Here is a 14,077-nt window from a genome sequence, read left to right as displayed (position 1 = left end):
GATTTTATGGATCTAGGTGAAAAAAGTGTACACCTAATATATTTTGGTCTTTAACATGAAGGAAAAACCGATTCAACCATATAAACCATATATATTCTGAAAGCTTATACCCTCAGGATGTGATCTACTATGACATGAGTAATGTCACACTTTCGTCATTAGTATGCTACCCATGCATACTATTATTGTACAGTGGGCATTACTTCAAATTGGCCGGCTTCACGCATGATTCGCACATGACCTCACACGCGATCATGCAACTTTAATTTGTATTTCTCCAGTGACGCTGCAACGATGCTGCAACAACCCAAACAACCAACAGATGGCTCTTGTGAGCAGGATGTCTCGTAAAAAGAAATGGAGCCTGGAAAACCCTACACAGACTTTAGCAGACTGGTTTAGAAATAATTTAATAGCCAGAAATATGCCTGCCCTGCCCTAATAAAGAAATATTTGGTTAACTGCGAGTGAATCCCGTTTGCAGCCGTAGAAGAAATGTATACGCCCTGGCTGTCAGTAGAAGGAGGAGGAGCGCACAGTCTACAAACGCGCAGCGCTGCAGCTCAGCGATTTAAAATGGCTCAAAACCCCTTTGTATTAAGTTTTAATGACTCAAAAATGACATTTTTAGAATCAGAGAATGAAGAACACGTCAGGTTCATTAAAAAGTATTTTCTATGTGTCACGAAAGGCTTCAGAGGGTGGGTTACAGTTAACACGTTAGTACCCAAATTTCAATAGCCACAGAATGTACTTCGTTTGGTATGTTTCAGGAATTCAGGATGATATTAAAAATAATCAGAATTATGGTTGACCTGGAAATTTGAACTTGGTGATCAAAAAGTTTTGGATGTCATGTTGACCGCGACTTCAGAGCATTAAGTTACGTTGTGTAAAGTTAGCTAGCCTAGTCTAACCAAATATTTGTCTTACTGCAATACAAATCTAAACCACAGTAGGCTCATGTTAATCTAATGGGCTTTGAGGCATCTGTTTTGTCTTGTGACAAAGTCTCCTGGTTCAATTGTTTCCAGTTTCATAGAAACAAGGGTGTTACATTTGCAGTAGCCTAACTACAAAATCCAACCTAATAACATTAGGCCGTAACATTGCGTTGATGTTGATGATCAGGCAGCCAGTGACGTTAGAAGTGGGGGTGCGGCCACCCCCGAAGCGCACTAAGTCATTTTCCTTGTAGACATACCCATGGTTAGTTTTGAAAGTTTATTTTTACGTAGCCTACAATGGCCAGTTCCGACAAAGCCGAAATTAGCCTACTACTAGGCCACTAAGCCTAGTGCGTATGGCCGGTGCGCACATTTTATTTTATTTTTTGAGTCACATCCAGGGATAGTGGGGATCGCCAGTCTCTGGCACAGTTATTTTGGGGGTCGCGGGTTGAAAAGTTTGGGAACCCCTGCCTTAGATGGCAAGAAAAATCTTCACGTTATAGGCCTATTAACTGACCGCCCGATTCACGTTGGCTGGGGGGCAGGGGGGCCCACATTTGTGCCCAGGGGTCAATGAATTGTTAATCCGGCCCTGCCCCCAACAAATCGCACCTTTCCACCTCTGGGACAGCTAAAAGAAGTCGAGAGGACTCCTAACTCACTAAGACCTATTCACAAACCGCTTTTTGTGGCATTTCACGTCGCAATGTTTTGAAATCCTATGCGGCTATAGGAGCTTCCAATCTCGAGGAAACTATTTTGCATTGTAGGCATAACTAACTGATGCAATAACGCCACCAGCAACAACCAAAACTAGGCTACTCATTGTCAACATGTAAATTAAATGTAACGTTATTGTGAATCAAATTAAAATGTTCTCCTCTTTGCAAACGTAGGCATAGGCTATGTGACAGATTAATTTAATAATGTTACAAAGATACTGCATCAATCCGTATGTTTTATTAGGCTACAAGGCTATTTGTTTTGCCTTACTCTTGATTAATTTAGTTTAGTAATTTAATTCATCATCTTCCGTCCTTGTGTAGCGCACACATTCTCAGACCGGTCACCTGTCACTCATCATCGTAAGGGAGGTGTTTGGAATCATTCCCGCGTTACAATCATCAGCCAATCAAGGTGGTCACTTCAGTCAAGCTCGAGTAATGACGTCATCCAAAGCAATAAAGACTCACTCTTAGTTTAGGAGTAGGTCTGAAAGGCTTTGTGAATAACTTTTAAGAGAAAACTCCAAGCTAAAATCTTTTAGTGCGATTTAGGAGTACTCCTAGTGGTAAGATAAAAGGCTTTGTGAATATGGCCCCTGGTGTCTAACCCAATGCATAGCCCATTTACACAAAATAATGGTTGAATATTACTGATGATATTTCATTGTTATTTAAGAACATGCAGTGCGTGTAGGGCACCAAAAACATCTTACTCGTAACAAATCATCATACCGCATATTGTGGCGGGTCTGTTTTTTAGCCTACTTGCTGTAGGCTGCACAAACCACAGGCCTTTATTTTGGGGAAGCATGCATTCGAGGCAGGCCTTTATTTCATAAGGCTTCTGTTGAAGAATTTTATATAAAGCCTGCGCTAACAGTTGTCCTCCTGCCCCCGCTACCACAGCTGTGTGAGCGCGTCCGTGGATAGTGTGGCATGCTCACGCGTTATGTCTCCTTCTTGCAAACTTGACTATAGCGAAACCATTAATGAAAGCAAAGTAACTATTTGCGTCTTCATAAAATAACAACTTGCCAGATATGCCTTCATGGACAATAACGTAGACAGCAAATTAAGATATTTTTTAGTTTTGTGGAGCAGCACCGGATTAACCACTGTGTAGCCAAGCCTTATGCCATACCCAAGTAGCCTAAATCGAGGTCATTTTTAATTATGCATGATTTATTTTGTTATTGAATTCATAGGCTAGGATTCCTCTCGGCAACAATTATGTTTAAAGGTAGTATAAGTATTGTATAAGTATATATACTCTTTTGATCCCGTGAGGGAAATTTGGTCTCTGCATTTATCCCAATCCGTGAATTAGTGAAACACACTCAGCACACAGTGAACACACAGTGAGGTGAAGCACATACTAATCCCGGCGCAGTGAGCTGCCTGCAACAACAGCGGTGCTCGGGGAGCAGTGAGGGGTAGGTGCCTTGCTCAAGGGCACTTCAGCCATGCCTACTGGTCGGGGTTCGAACCGGCAACCCTCCGGTTACAAATCTGAAGCGCTAACCAGTAGGCCACGGCTGCCCCCAGGTAGCCTCCTGCTTTTTCAGAAGGGGCGGCAGGCAGGCTACCGATTGAGCGACGTACAGTGGCAGAGCGACGCACAGTGGCTGAAAGTGGTACTAAAGTTTCACGCAGCTTCACGTCACGTAATGCGCGAATGAAGTGGCCATTTCAAAGTAATGCAGAGGTGATTGCTCTAAGACTACAGGGGAAGGTCAGCCTCCTCTAAAATATCACGGAAAATCGCATCAAATAACACTATTACATTAGCTTCTAGCCTACTATTCCAACTAGAACATGCTGAAAACATGTTCATCTTCATGGCTAGTTTGTTCAGCAATAAGGTTTTGCCGGTCATTTATCATGATTTCGCACCCGTAATACATTGCTGTGACGACACGATCCATCAAAAAACCATGCAAAAAACCCATAGACGCTGGGCTTCACTGGACTTTCAATGGCAATACAGAGTGGGCTGATCTCAGTGCAGAAAAGCTACACGTTTATTAGACAAGCGCCACAAAATTGTCATTTCCAGGGAAGCCCGGCGTCTCTGGGAGAGTGGGATTGCCCGGACGCCGAGCTTCTATGATGACTGGAGGAACCGTCATAGAGGCTGGACTCTTTTTGATTGACAGCATATGTCGCGATCTGACAGGAAGTGGTTAAGTTCAAGGGATGCGTTAACGTTAACGTTAGCTTTGGCAGGTGAAATCGAGAGGCAAGGCAAGTCTCTGCTCAAGTTCTCATAATTTGGGAGCAATACAGTCGGTTTCTTTTTGTCTTTGTAAATAGCATACTGTATATAAAACCGTAATGTGGAGTTACAGAGTTTGTGACTTGCTTTTGTTTCAGTTGTGTATTTACATTATATATATATATATATATATTTATATTGTTTTAAGTTAGGTAGCGCGCTATATAACGGTGTAGGCTACATTATGCCATGTCTGCCATGCCTACTGTTTGGACTATTCTGGGTTTTGGGATCATTTTTGCCCTCAAAGAACAATATAGCACCTTAATAATATTAATTTAATAATTGACCATTTTTATCAGAGCTTCCCTTGCTCCAAAGAGCAGCAATCGCCACTGAAGTAATGCCCACTGTATATTACAAAATAGAGTATATGGATGATACCTTTTTGGGCTGTACCATTTAGGGAAACGGTACAACCACCTAAACCATATATTTCCTGAAAGCATATACCCTCAGGATGTGATCTAACATAGGTTTTGACATTTCTCACCCAAATATGCTTTCGCTCTATTTACTGCCACCTTCAACCCTAATTCGCTCAGACTATGTGGGCACTTGGACCTGAATACAGGCGCTGTAGCCAGTTGCGCCATAGCGCCCCCGAGCGTGCTAGCGTCACTGGATATCTGGACAGCATATCTAAAGCAGTGGTCCCCAAACTTTTTCGTCCGAGGGCCAGCTCACTATGCCTGGCTCTAAGAGAGGGCCAGAGACTCCGAGTATATCAGTAACCATAAATAGCTTAGTGCTGTGAACAACAGCAGTCTACCTTAGTTGAATATTCCATTACATTTAACAGTGATGTAGTACCCGAGTCCGGTCTCGAGACCGATTTCTGCTTTCTCGGACTCGACTCGGACTTGTTCCTTCAAAGACTCGCTCTTGACTCGGTCTCAGACCACAGTGGGAGGAGAAGGACTCGTAATTTCAGACCGAGTCCTCAAGACCAACGCATTTTTTTATGTTCATGTAAAAAAAAACACACAACACATAACAACAATAATAATAAAATGCAATGTTGATGGGCATTATTTGAAAATGACATCCGATGGTGCAATGCAAAGATACTGCCATCTGTAGGGTAGGAATTTCACGGCGGCCATGTCGTTGCCCCTTGCGTTGGCCTTGGTGCCCCCTTCTTTCAATATTCTGGTTTGCGTCCGTTTAATAGCGATTTTTATTTAGCTAATGGCCTGTCAAAATAATCTTAGCATCACAGCGCAAACTAATTCAGTCTTACACAGTGGAGAAAATGACAGCGCATGGCAAGACAGAAAGTGCGTCCAAATTCACCCATTCTTCTCAGTTGAAATACTCGCGATCGCTAAGCCTATCACACAGACACATGTATCACATCACATGAAAGAGCTTTTTCTCAGCTTTTAAACGATGTTAGCCGCTAATTGCTGTGGTGAACGGTTTGCGAGAAAAGTAAATAATATGATTAAATTTAATCATAACGTCTACATAAGGTGCTACGCCCATCTCCCTACCCGTTCATCTCGGTGGAATACTTCACGAACCCTTCGTTCAACACATGACAAACCATATATCAGAATAAACAGCAGACTTTACCGAACACAAAGGTTTAAAGCAGTCCCCTGTACAGTAAGCCGTTCCAGAGTATTCTGGTTAAATTAAAAATGTAATTTGCAGCAAGGTCTACATTCATGTCTCCAACTTTGGTCTTTAGGTTTCAAATTTTTTTTAAATCGTTTTACATGATTTCATAACTGGCCAAATACAAAATAAATGTTACAAATATTGCTTAGATATAGGTAAATATTAAAATCAGAAGATATACAGCTGAGTAAGAGTTTCTGAAAGGAGCCTTAAAGGAGAAGTTCGGTGTTAAATTGACCTTAGCTGTACTGAAAGATGTTGCCGAGTACTTACATGTGTCTTATATGCACCTTCGCTCACCCCCTAGCATTCCGAATAACGCCGTTTTTAGCCGAGTAGCTGTGGGGGGCATAGCGTAGCCTATGCAGCTAAATCGCTATTTTTACACCATTAAAAAGGTTCCAAGACCCTCAGTGTAGAGTTACTTGGAACCTTTTTAATGGTGTAAAAATAGCTATTTAGTTGCATAGGCTACGCTATGCCCCCACAGCTACTCGGCTAAAAACGGCGTAATTTGGAATGCTAGGGGGTGAGCGAAGGTGCCTATTGGACACATGTGAGTACTCGGCAACATCTTTCAGTACAGCTAAGGTCAATTTCACACCGAACTTCTCCTTTAATGATCAACAAATCATGCATCTAGGCTATTTGAGTTTCTTAAAGCTGAGCTGTGCTTAAATTGTTCAATACATGATTCCATAACAGGCCAAATATAAAATAAATATAGCCTAGACATCTAAATGTTAGATGATCAGAGGATTTACAGTTATATGGAATATGTCATGTTTTGAGCAATTTTGAGCAATCCAGTCTGGAGAAAATCGACCTTATATCAGGTATGCGCCGGTTATTTATGCCGCTGCTGTTGGCCGGTTGCAACTTACGCTCGTCAATACGTCATCGACACGCCTCTTTATGCAGACAGGATTCGATCCCCATTTCGTGCCCATAGACATGAACTACGACGAAGTATCTTGCTCCGCCTTAACAATCTTTGGTCATACTCCCGTGCGGGCCGGATGCTATATACCACGGACATGTTTTGGAGGGCCACCCCAAATGAGGTGGCGGGCCGTAGTTTGGGGACCACTGTTCTAAAGCATCTCAGTGTTTTAGATATTAGGTCAAGACGGTGGATTCTTCACATTCTGTTCCTACGCAAGGTCATTTTTTGTATGTTTTAAATTCAAATAAAACTCTACATAGCACCTTTAATTAACATACTGTGCAACACAAATACCATGACCTGCAATCCAAACTCAGTACCTGTAGCAGTCCAGGTTTAATGTCTGCAGCTGAAGAAATGGTCTGTTCTGTTCTAGGATCAGCTCCCTCTACTGTAGGACGAGAAAAGAAGAATTGTATTACATATATATGCCACTTTCAACTACAAGGTCCTTCTGTGAGAGAGAAAGGACAATGAGGTACATAATCAACAGACCAAAAAGGGAGAAGAGTTTTTTTTTTCAATCCAGAACATCAGAAACTCTGAGTGTATGACTGAGTGTATGTGTGTGTGTGTATGTGTGTGTGTGTGTGTGTGTGTGTGTGTGTGTGTGTGTGTGTGTGTGTGTGCGCATGTCCTACAACTCCTTACCAGATTGCCTGTAATCTTCATCTCTATCACTGCCCTCTTCCTTTTTAATCCCCGAGACTGGATCCTGAGAGTAGGTCCAGACCAGCAACTGAGACGACTGACCATCAAACAAGACTAGCTGACTTTTAGCATTAGACGGGACCAGTGGATTTTCTTCATCAGATGACAGCAGTGGACTCGGCTCCTGAGAAGAGACCAGCGAACTCTGGATGTTAGTAGAGATCGGCGGTTCTGACCAGAACAGTGTCTCCTCAGCTGGTCTCAGCTGGTCTGACTGGAGAGGAGAGCTGGGAGTCTTCATTTGCTGGAAAACACAGATATCAGATGTCTGTGTATGTAGGCTGTGTGTACAGTATGTGTGTGTGTGTGTGTGTCAGACTTGATGAGATGACTGAATTTCACTCCATAAAAGTGTGTCTGTGTCTACGTCGCTACCTTGAGCTGGCTCTCCCCGCTCTGCAGCCATTCCTTTACTTCCTGAACTGGCCTGTCAGGGTCAGAGTTCAGAGGTTAAAGGTAGAAAAAAGATGGCAGAAGTTAGCTGACATAAATTCTAACTATAGTGCTCCATCAAAGATATCTCCCAAATGTTCCCAAACTATCGCCAAAAGCATTGTAGAAGGACAAATAAAAAACATAAACATCAATATGCAGCCTGGTTGATTTCGTAATATGTTCATGTGTGTGTGTGTGTGTGTGTGCGTACCTATGATTACTCTGCTGGCTTTGAACATCCCTTAGTTCAATCTTCAGGAGAGCCACAGTCTTTATGAACACACACACACATTATGTCTGTTAAAATCCTGCTCATCTCTCTCACTCACTCACACACAGACAGGGGGGGGGGGGGCTGAAATCATACAACACACACTCTACACCTAAAACTAATTTGCCATGTACTGTACATAGTAATCTCTAATGGAATTACAGAGTAAATGTGAATTTGCAACTCAGTGAGTTTTCTTCCTCTACACACACACACACACACACACACACACCTGATTGGCTTGTGTGAGTGAGTTGTCTTTTTCCTCTAGGAGTTTCTGTAGTTCTTCAATCTTCAGCGTCAGCTGTCGGTTTGACTGCACATGCTTCGTCAGACTCCTCTCAGTCTCCGCCTCCCTCTCCTCCAGACGGCCAATCAACACGCAGAGCTCCTGGTTTCTACCTACTTCATGCTGATACATACCAACAGCAAACATGGTAACGTTTAAAATTACTTTTGAAGTAAAGTCCCTTTAGGCAAGTCTCTCCCCACTCAGCGGCCAAACACCAAAGTCGCTCAAGCGGAGAGATCACAACACATGATTGGTCCGATGTATTCACAACACACAACATGATTGCCGTGATGTATTCACATGTTGACTTTTGGCTGCGGAAGGGGCGGGATATGTGTAGACAACTGCCATATTGGCATTATGAACTAAACCCCATGCATTTCTATCACTACCGTTTACCACAGCCACTTTCGATTTCAAAACTATAGAGCTATAACTAGAACTATAGTCGCTGATTTGGCAGCTTATCTGGAAACGATGGAAACGTTAGTGAATTATGGGGTTCCAGACTAGTATCTCCCAGAAAGGAGATCCAGGTGTGTGTGGCCAGGCTATCACAGCATGTCCATGGACGGATTATTAACTTTTGGGCCCCTGGGCCTAGTTGTATTATGGGCCCCCCACTAATTGTCACATATGTGGGAAGGGGGGTTTGGGGGTCCTCCCCCAGACATTTTTCATTTGTATGATGTGATTTCCTGTATTCTGGTGCATTTTGGGGAATGGCCACTACTTTAATTCAATCAGATTCATAGCCTACATCCTGATGTGTTGATATTGAGGCAATGATTCCATGCAATGGCTTGGGCTTTAGCGCCCCCTGGGCCTGGGCCCGGTAGGCCTGTGCAGTAATCCTTCCCTGAGCATGTCACTGTCAACCAATCTGCCAAAAGAACCAAACTGGCATCCTAGAAGGCTCTAACCAGTACCAACTGTGCTATTGTTAGTGTTTGCATGTCCTTTAAGGTGGTTGGTTAGCTGTTATAAATAAACTCTATAGAACAGCTTTAATGTACCTTAGTCATGGCAAGTTTTTACCACCCAGTGAGACCCAATAAGAAAAGCTGTCCAGTGTGAATATTCTTCGACATTGATCTCAAAACACACATCAAAGGTGTCAGCAGACTAGCAGGTGGGAGGGCTGCTACCTTCCAACTAACAGAAAATTGTATCTTGTGAAGGTAGCCTACGGTTCAGAAATAAAAATGATTTTGCCTGTGATACCAGTTCTGATGTGTGGAACCATCATAATACACCATTGTATACCTAGAAGGTGCTTTTCACCATTGATATTGAGCTGGAGGATAGACAGTCAAGTCAAGTCAAGTCAAGTCAGTTTTATTTGTATAGCACATTTAACATGCACAGAGTGCAACCCAAAGCCCTCCAAGTGCAGACAGTGATGGCAAACAGTCTCAGTCTGTCATGCTACAAATTCATTGGTGTGTGAGATAATGTTAGTCTACCTGAAATGCTTGTGTGATGAATTGAGTGACCTTCTCCAGGTTGATGCAGGCTTGTTTGTGACTCATATCCAGATGTTGATGGATCTCATCCATCTACACAGAGAGAGAGAGAGAGAGAGAATGAGAGTGTGTCAGGGTGCACTGATTACAGATCATTCATTTGGCCAGAAACCATCAGGGAACACAGAAAGGGCTTTCAGATATAACCTCCGGAGTATGTGGATGTTTGTCAAACGGAGGTTCTACCCTTCGGATGATTCAGATATGATGCTAACCTGCGGACCTTATACGGACCTATGTGTGAACGACATACTCGTACATTACAGAATCTCTGAATGCAGAGTTCGCAAGAAGCGATATATGATGCAGAATATATGCGGCCGCTGTCACAGCTGCTGTTTTTGTTTATAAAATGTATGCATTATGTAGGCTATGTAACCCTAAGCTGGTTTGTGTTGGAGAGAGCATGCACGAACTTTATGGTACAATTCAGCAGGCTAACTCAAGACGTCAAGGCCATCATATACAATGTTTTTAAACAACAAACAAAATACTAACATAACAGTGAAGTGGTTCGTTTTTTCATGTTTTATTTTTCCAAAAGCAATCTCTCCCTATCTGTCTATTCATGGGTTTCATCAGGTCCCTTTACACAGGTGTATTAATCAAGCACCATGCAGTCTGCATTGATCTTCTTATTCTTATTATTACAGTGCATGAAAATGCACTGTACTGTTCTTCCTAGGCTTCTTATTATTATTATTATTACAGTGCATGAAAATGCACTGTACTGTTCTTCCTAGGCTTATTATTATTATTATTATTACAGTGCATGAAAATGCACTGTACTGTTCTTCCTAGGCTTATTATTATTATTATTATTACAGTGCATGAAAATGCACTGTACTGTTCTTCCTAGGCTTATTATTATTATTATTATTACAGTGCATGAAAATGCACTGTACTGTTCTTCCTAGGCTTCTTATTCTTAGCTTTATTATTACAGTGCATGAAAATGCACTGTACTGTTCTTCCAAGTCTTCTTATTCTTACGATTATTCTTATTGGGAAAATTGTGTTTTTTGTAACATCCATAACGCCAATAAAATGTGATGGTATGGTATGGTATGATGTGAATGATTACATGAAATTTGAGTATTTGCTATTTTTGGCTGAAGAATGTACATGAGAAAATTAATGTTATCATTCACATCATACAAATGCCAAGGCATTTCACTGGCGTTATGGATGTGACAAAAAGTCAATTTTCCGTGGAATTGCCCTATTATTATTATTACAGGGCATGAAAATGCACTGTAGGCTACTGTTCTTCCTAGGCTTCTTCTTATTATTATTCTTATTCTAACGCAACCGTTTAACGTAGAAACTTCATTCAAACTATGTTACGTAGGTCTTAGGACATCTGGGCTTTGTATTTTTCATCTTTGTAACTTTTATACTTTTTAAACTATTAATTAAAAACTACTCAAAATTTCCCCATAGACTTAACATTGGGCTGATGACATCACAATAGGCTAATTAACTTGATTTGCACCTGTATCAACTTCCAGCTGCTCAACTAGGACGCATCAAAGGGCCAGTTAAACTGATTGCACCTGTATCAACTGCTTTCTGCATAACTAGGCCAACTCTCTCTGTGTCTCTCCATTCTACAAGGATATAAGGCACATTCCATCCAACTTTCTATCCATTCATCCTCTTCAAACCATTCACTCATCCACCCATTAAACTATCCATCAACATCCATTAAAACAATCTGCCTATCAACATCCATTCAACTTTCTGTCTATCAACAACCATTACACTATCTACATTCAACTTTTAAACTATATACTCTGTCTCAGGCTTTAAACATACAATCTGGCTGTCTTAAGACTACAGATTCTGTCCAACTATTTCCTCTGCCCACAACTTTTCAAAATAAATGTCCTCACTATAATAATTCACTATTAAATAATTTAACTATGTAAACTACTCAAATATTTAACTGTTCAGACATTTCACTGTCAGTTGTTATCACTATGACTCCTGCCAAATGTTTCCAAATAAAAGTTGTTGTTTTTTTTTTATGTTAATATACAGTATGTTTATATTTTCATGCACTCGTAATTTCCTCGAAATTACATTTTCTAGTTAAATACTGCTGTTATTGTCGTCAACGACGTCGTTGTAGGCTAGGCCTACTGCCTTTTCAGCGCCTTCTGCTTATGATTTGGTCTTTTGAATTCCTTTGACCTTGCGATGTGGTTGTAGGCTACATCAACGTATCTTGCCATTCCCTTCCCAGTAGAACAACCGGCTAAGTTCGGACTTCCATATGACCGTTTATGTTGTTCAGATATACGGCCCCACCCACCGCTTAATATGAAGGTATATTGGGTGCAAAAGTGGCGAGCACATTTAACTGCAGATTTTGCATGTGCACACTAAAGTCGTAAATGTGTAACAGTAAAGTTGAAGTTGTACATATTTTTTTATATCTTGTTAACACAAAATAGGGGCTACGGGTTCACAAATCCTTTTTACAGGTACACAAATCCTTTTTACAGGTACACAAATCCTATCCTGTGAGTCACAACTTTCAAGAGTCACGCACTCGACACTTTTGCTCCAATCGTTGCAGCGCAGTAGGTGCGAAACACATTTGCACATCCGTGTTTCATAATCTGAGAACATGCACAACATTCGTGCATTTGTAAACCCAAATGTGAACTAATGCATCCGAAGTTGTGCATCTGTGAAATTATTTCTCATTAATAAAATTCTACAGATCGCTTTGATTTTCTTGCACGACTATAAGTCAATTGATACAAGTGCTCGAATCTGCTTCTACGAGTGACGAGTGACTTTGCTCCTAGCTAGGTGATATCAGAGAATGTCTAATAAGGGGAGAACTGCCACTCTCGGAAAACTTCCGGTTTCTGAACTGGTTGCAGTTCCTTCTGTGGTTCCACATGAGGGCGCTCGTCCACGAGTGCAAAATGCATGGAGGTCAATGGAGCTGTACCCCTCAAAATCCACTTTTCTTGGGATATAATTTTTTTTCAAGTAATTTGAGTATTGCATTCAAAAGGGGAGGTAAAGAAAATACACTTGGTTGAGTATTATATTTTTTAAAGTCACTTAATTGTTCTAAAAAGCCTTTCAGATGTGTCAATGACATCATTCATTAGCACAATGCTAGCGTGTTATGTGCAACAACGACCCAACCTGTAAGAAATCAAAAGGACATAAGTACTCGTTCATTGAACTTTTGACCTATAACCCATGTTGAAGTTATACAAACTACAATCAAATCTGAGATTTGTCAACGACAATCAGGTGAAAGAGACCAATTTAGCTGTCTAGCTCCATTGACTCCCATTCATTCTGCACTCATGGCGATCGCCCCCAGTGGAACTCTGGTGGAACTGCATCCAAAATTCGGTACAATGGGACTTAATACGGAGTGGCAAGGCTCTCCGTAGACGGGCTCTGGTGATATAATAGGTGCAAAAAGATTTGTATGTGTGCACGTCGAGCAATCGATCGAGAAAACAAGGCGGCCGGATCTGGATCCTGGATCACGCTCAGACTACCATTGCCTGCTCATAAAGTAAGTAACCTCAGCATGTTTCCTTATCAATGAAGGACACACGATTTATAGTTTTTCTTTGCACAAAGCGAGGAAAAAAATGATAATGTATACCAACAAACAAGATAACTTTCTTCATATTATTATCATGTTACTTACCTTATGAGCAGGCAATGGTAGTCTTAGCGCGATCCAGATCCGGCCGCCTTGTTTTCTCGATCGATTCGCTCGACGTGCACACATACAAATCGTTTTGCTCCTATTATATCACCAGAGCCCGTCTACGGAGAGCCTTGCCACTCCGTATTAAGTCCCATTGTACCGAATTTTGGATGCAGTTCCACCAGAGTTCCACTGGGGGCGGTCGCCATGAGTGCAGAATAAATGGGAGTCAATGGAGCTAGACGGCTAAATTTGTCTCTTTCACCTGATTGTCATTGACAAATCTCAGATTTGATTGTAGTTTGTATAACTTCAACATGGGTTATAGGTCAAAAGTTGAATGAACGAGTACTTATGTCCTTTTGATTTCTTACAGGTTGGGTCGTTGTTGCACATAACACGCTAGCATTGTGCTAATGAATGACATCATTGACACATTTGAAAGGCTTTTTAGAACAATTAAGTGACTTTAAAGAATACAATACTCAACCAAGTGTATTTTCTTTGCCTCCCCTTTCGAATACAATACTCAAATTACTTGAAAAAAAATTATATCCCGGGAAAAGTGGATTTTGAGGGGTACAGCTCCATAGACTTCCATGCATTCTGCACTCGTGGACGAG

General features: G+C 41.4%; 1 pseudogene; it reads right to left on the bottom strand.

Annotated features, from left to right (window-relative positions):
* LOC143115295 (uncharacterized) overlaps nt 1–14,077 on the bottom strand; it is a 41,355-nt pseudogene that overhangs the window by 26,380 nt on the left and 898 nt on the right.

The sequence above is a fragment of the Alosa pseudoharengus genome, unplaced genomic scaffold (assembly GCF_046254945.1).
Source record: "Alosa pseudoharengus isolate Yale_2024_CS ecotype anadromous, Long Island Sound unplaced genomic scaffold, YU_APseudo_1.1 YU_APseudo_1.1_scf_9, whole genome shotgun sequence".
Lineage (NCBI taxonomy): Eukaryota > Metazoa > Chordata > Actinopteri > Clupeiformes > Clupeidae > Alosa > Alosa pseudoharengus.
Note: the sequence above shows the minus strand (reverse complement) of the source record. Positions and strands in the feature narration are given on the sequence as shown.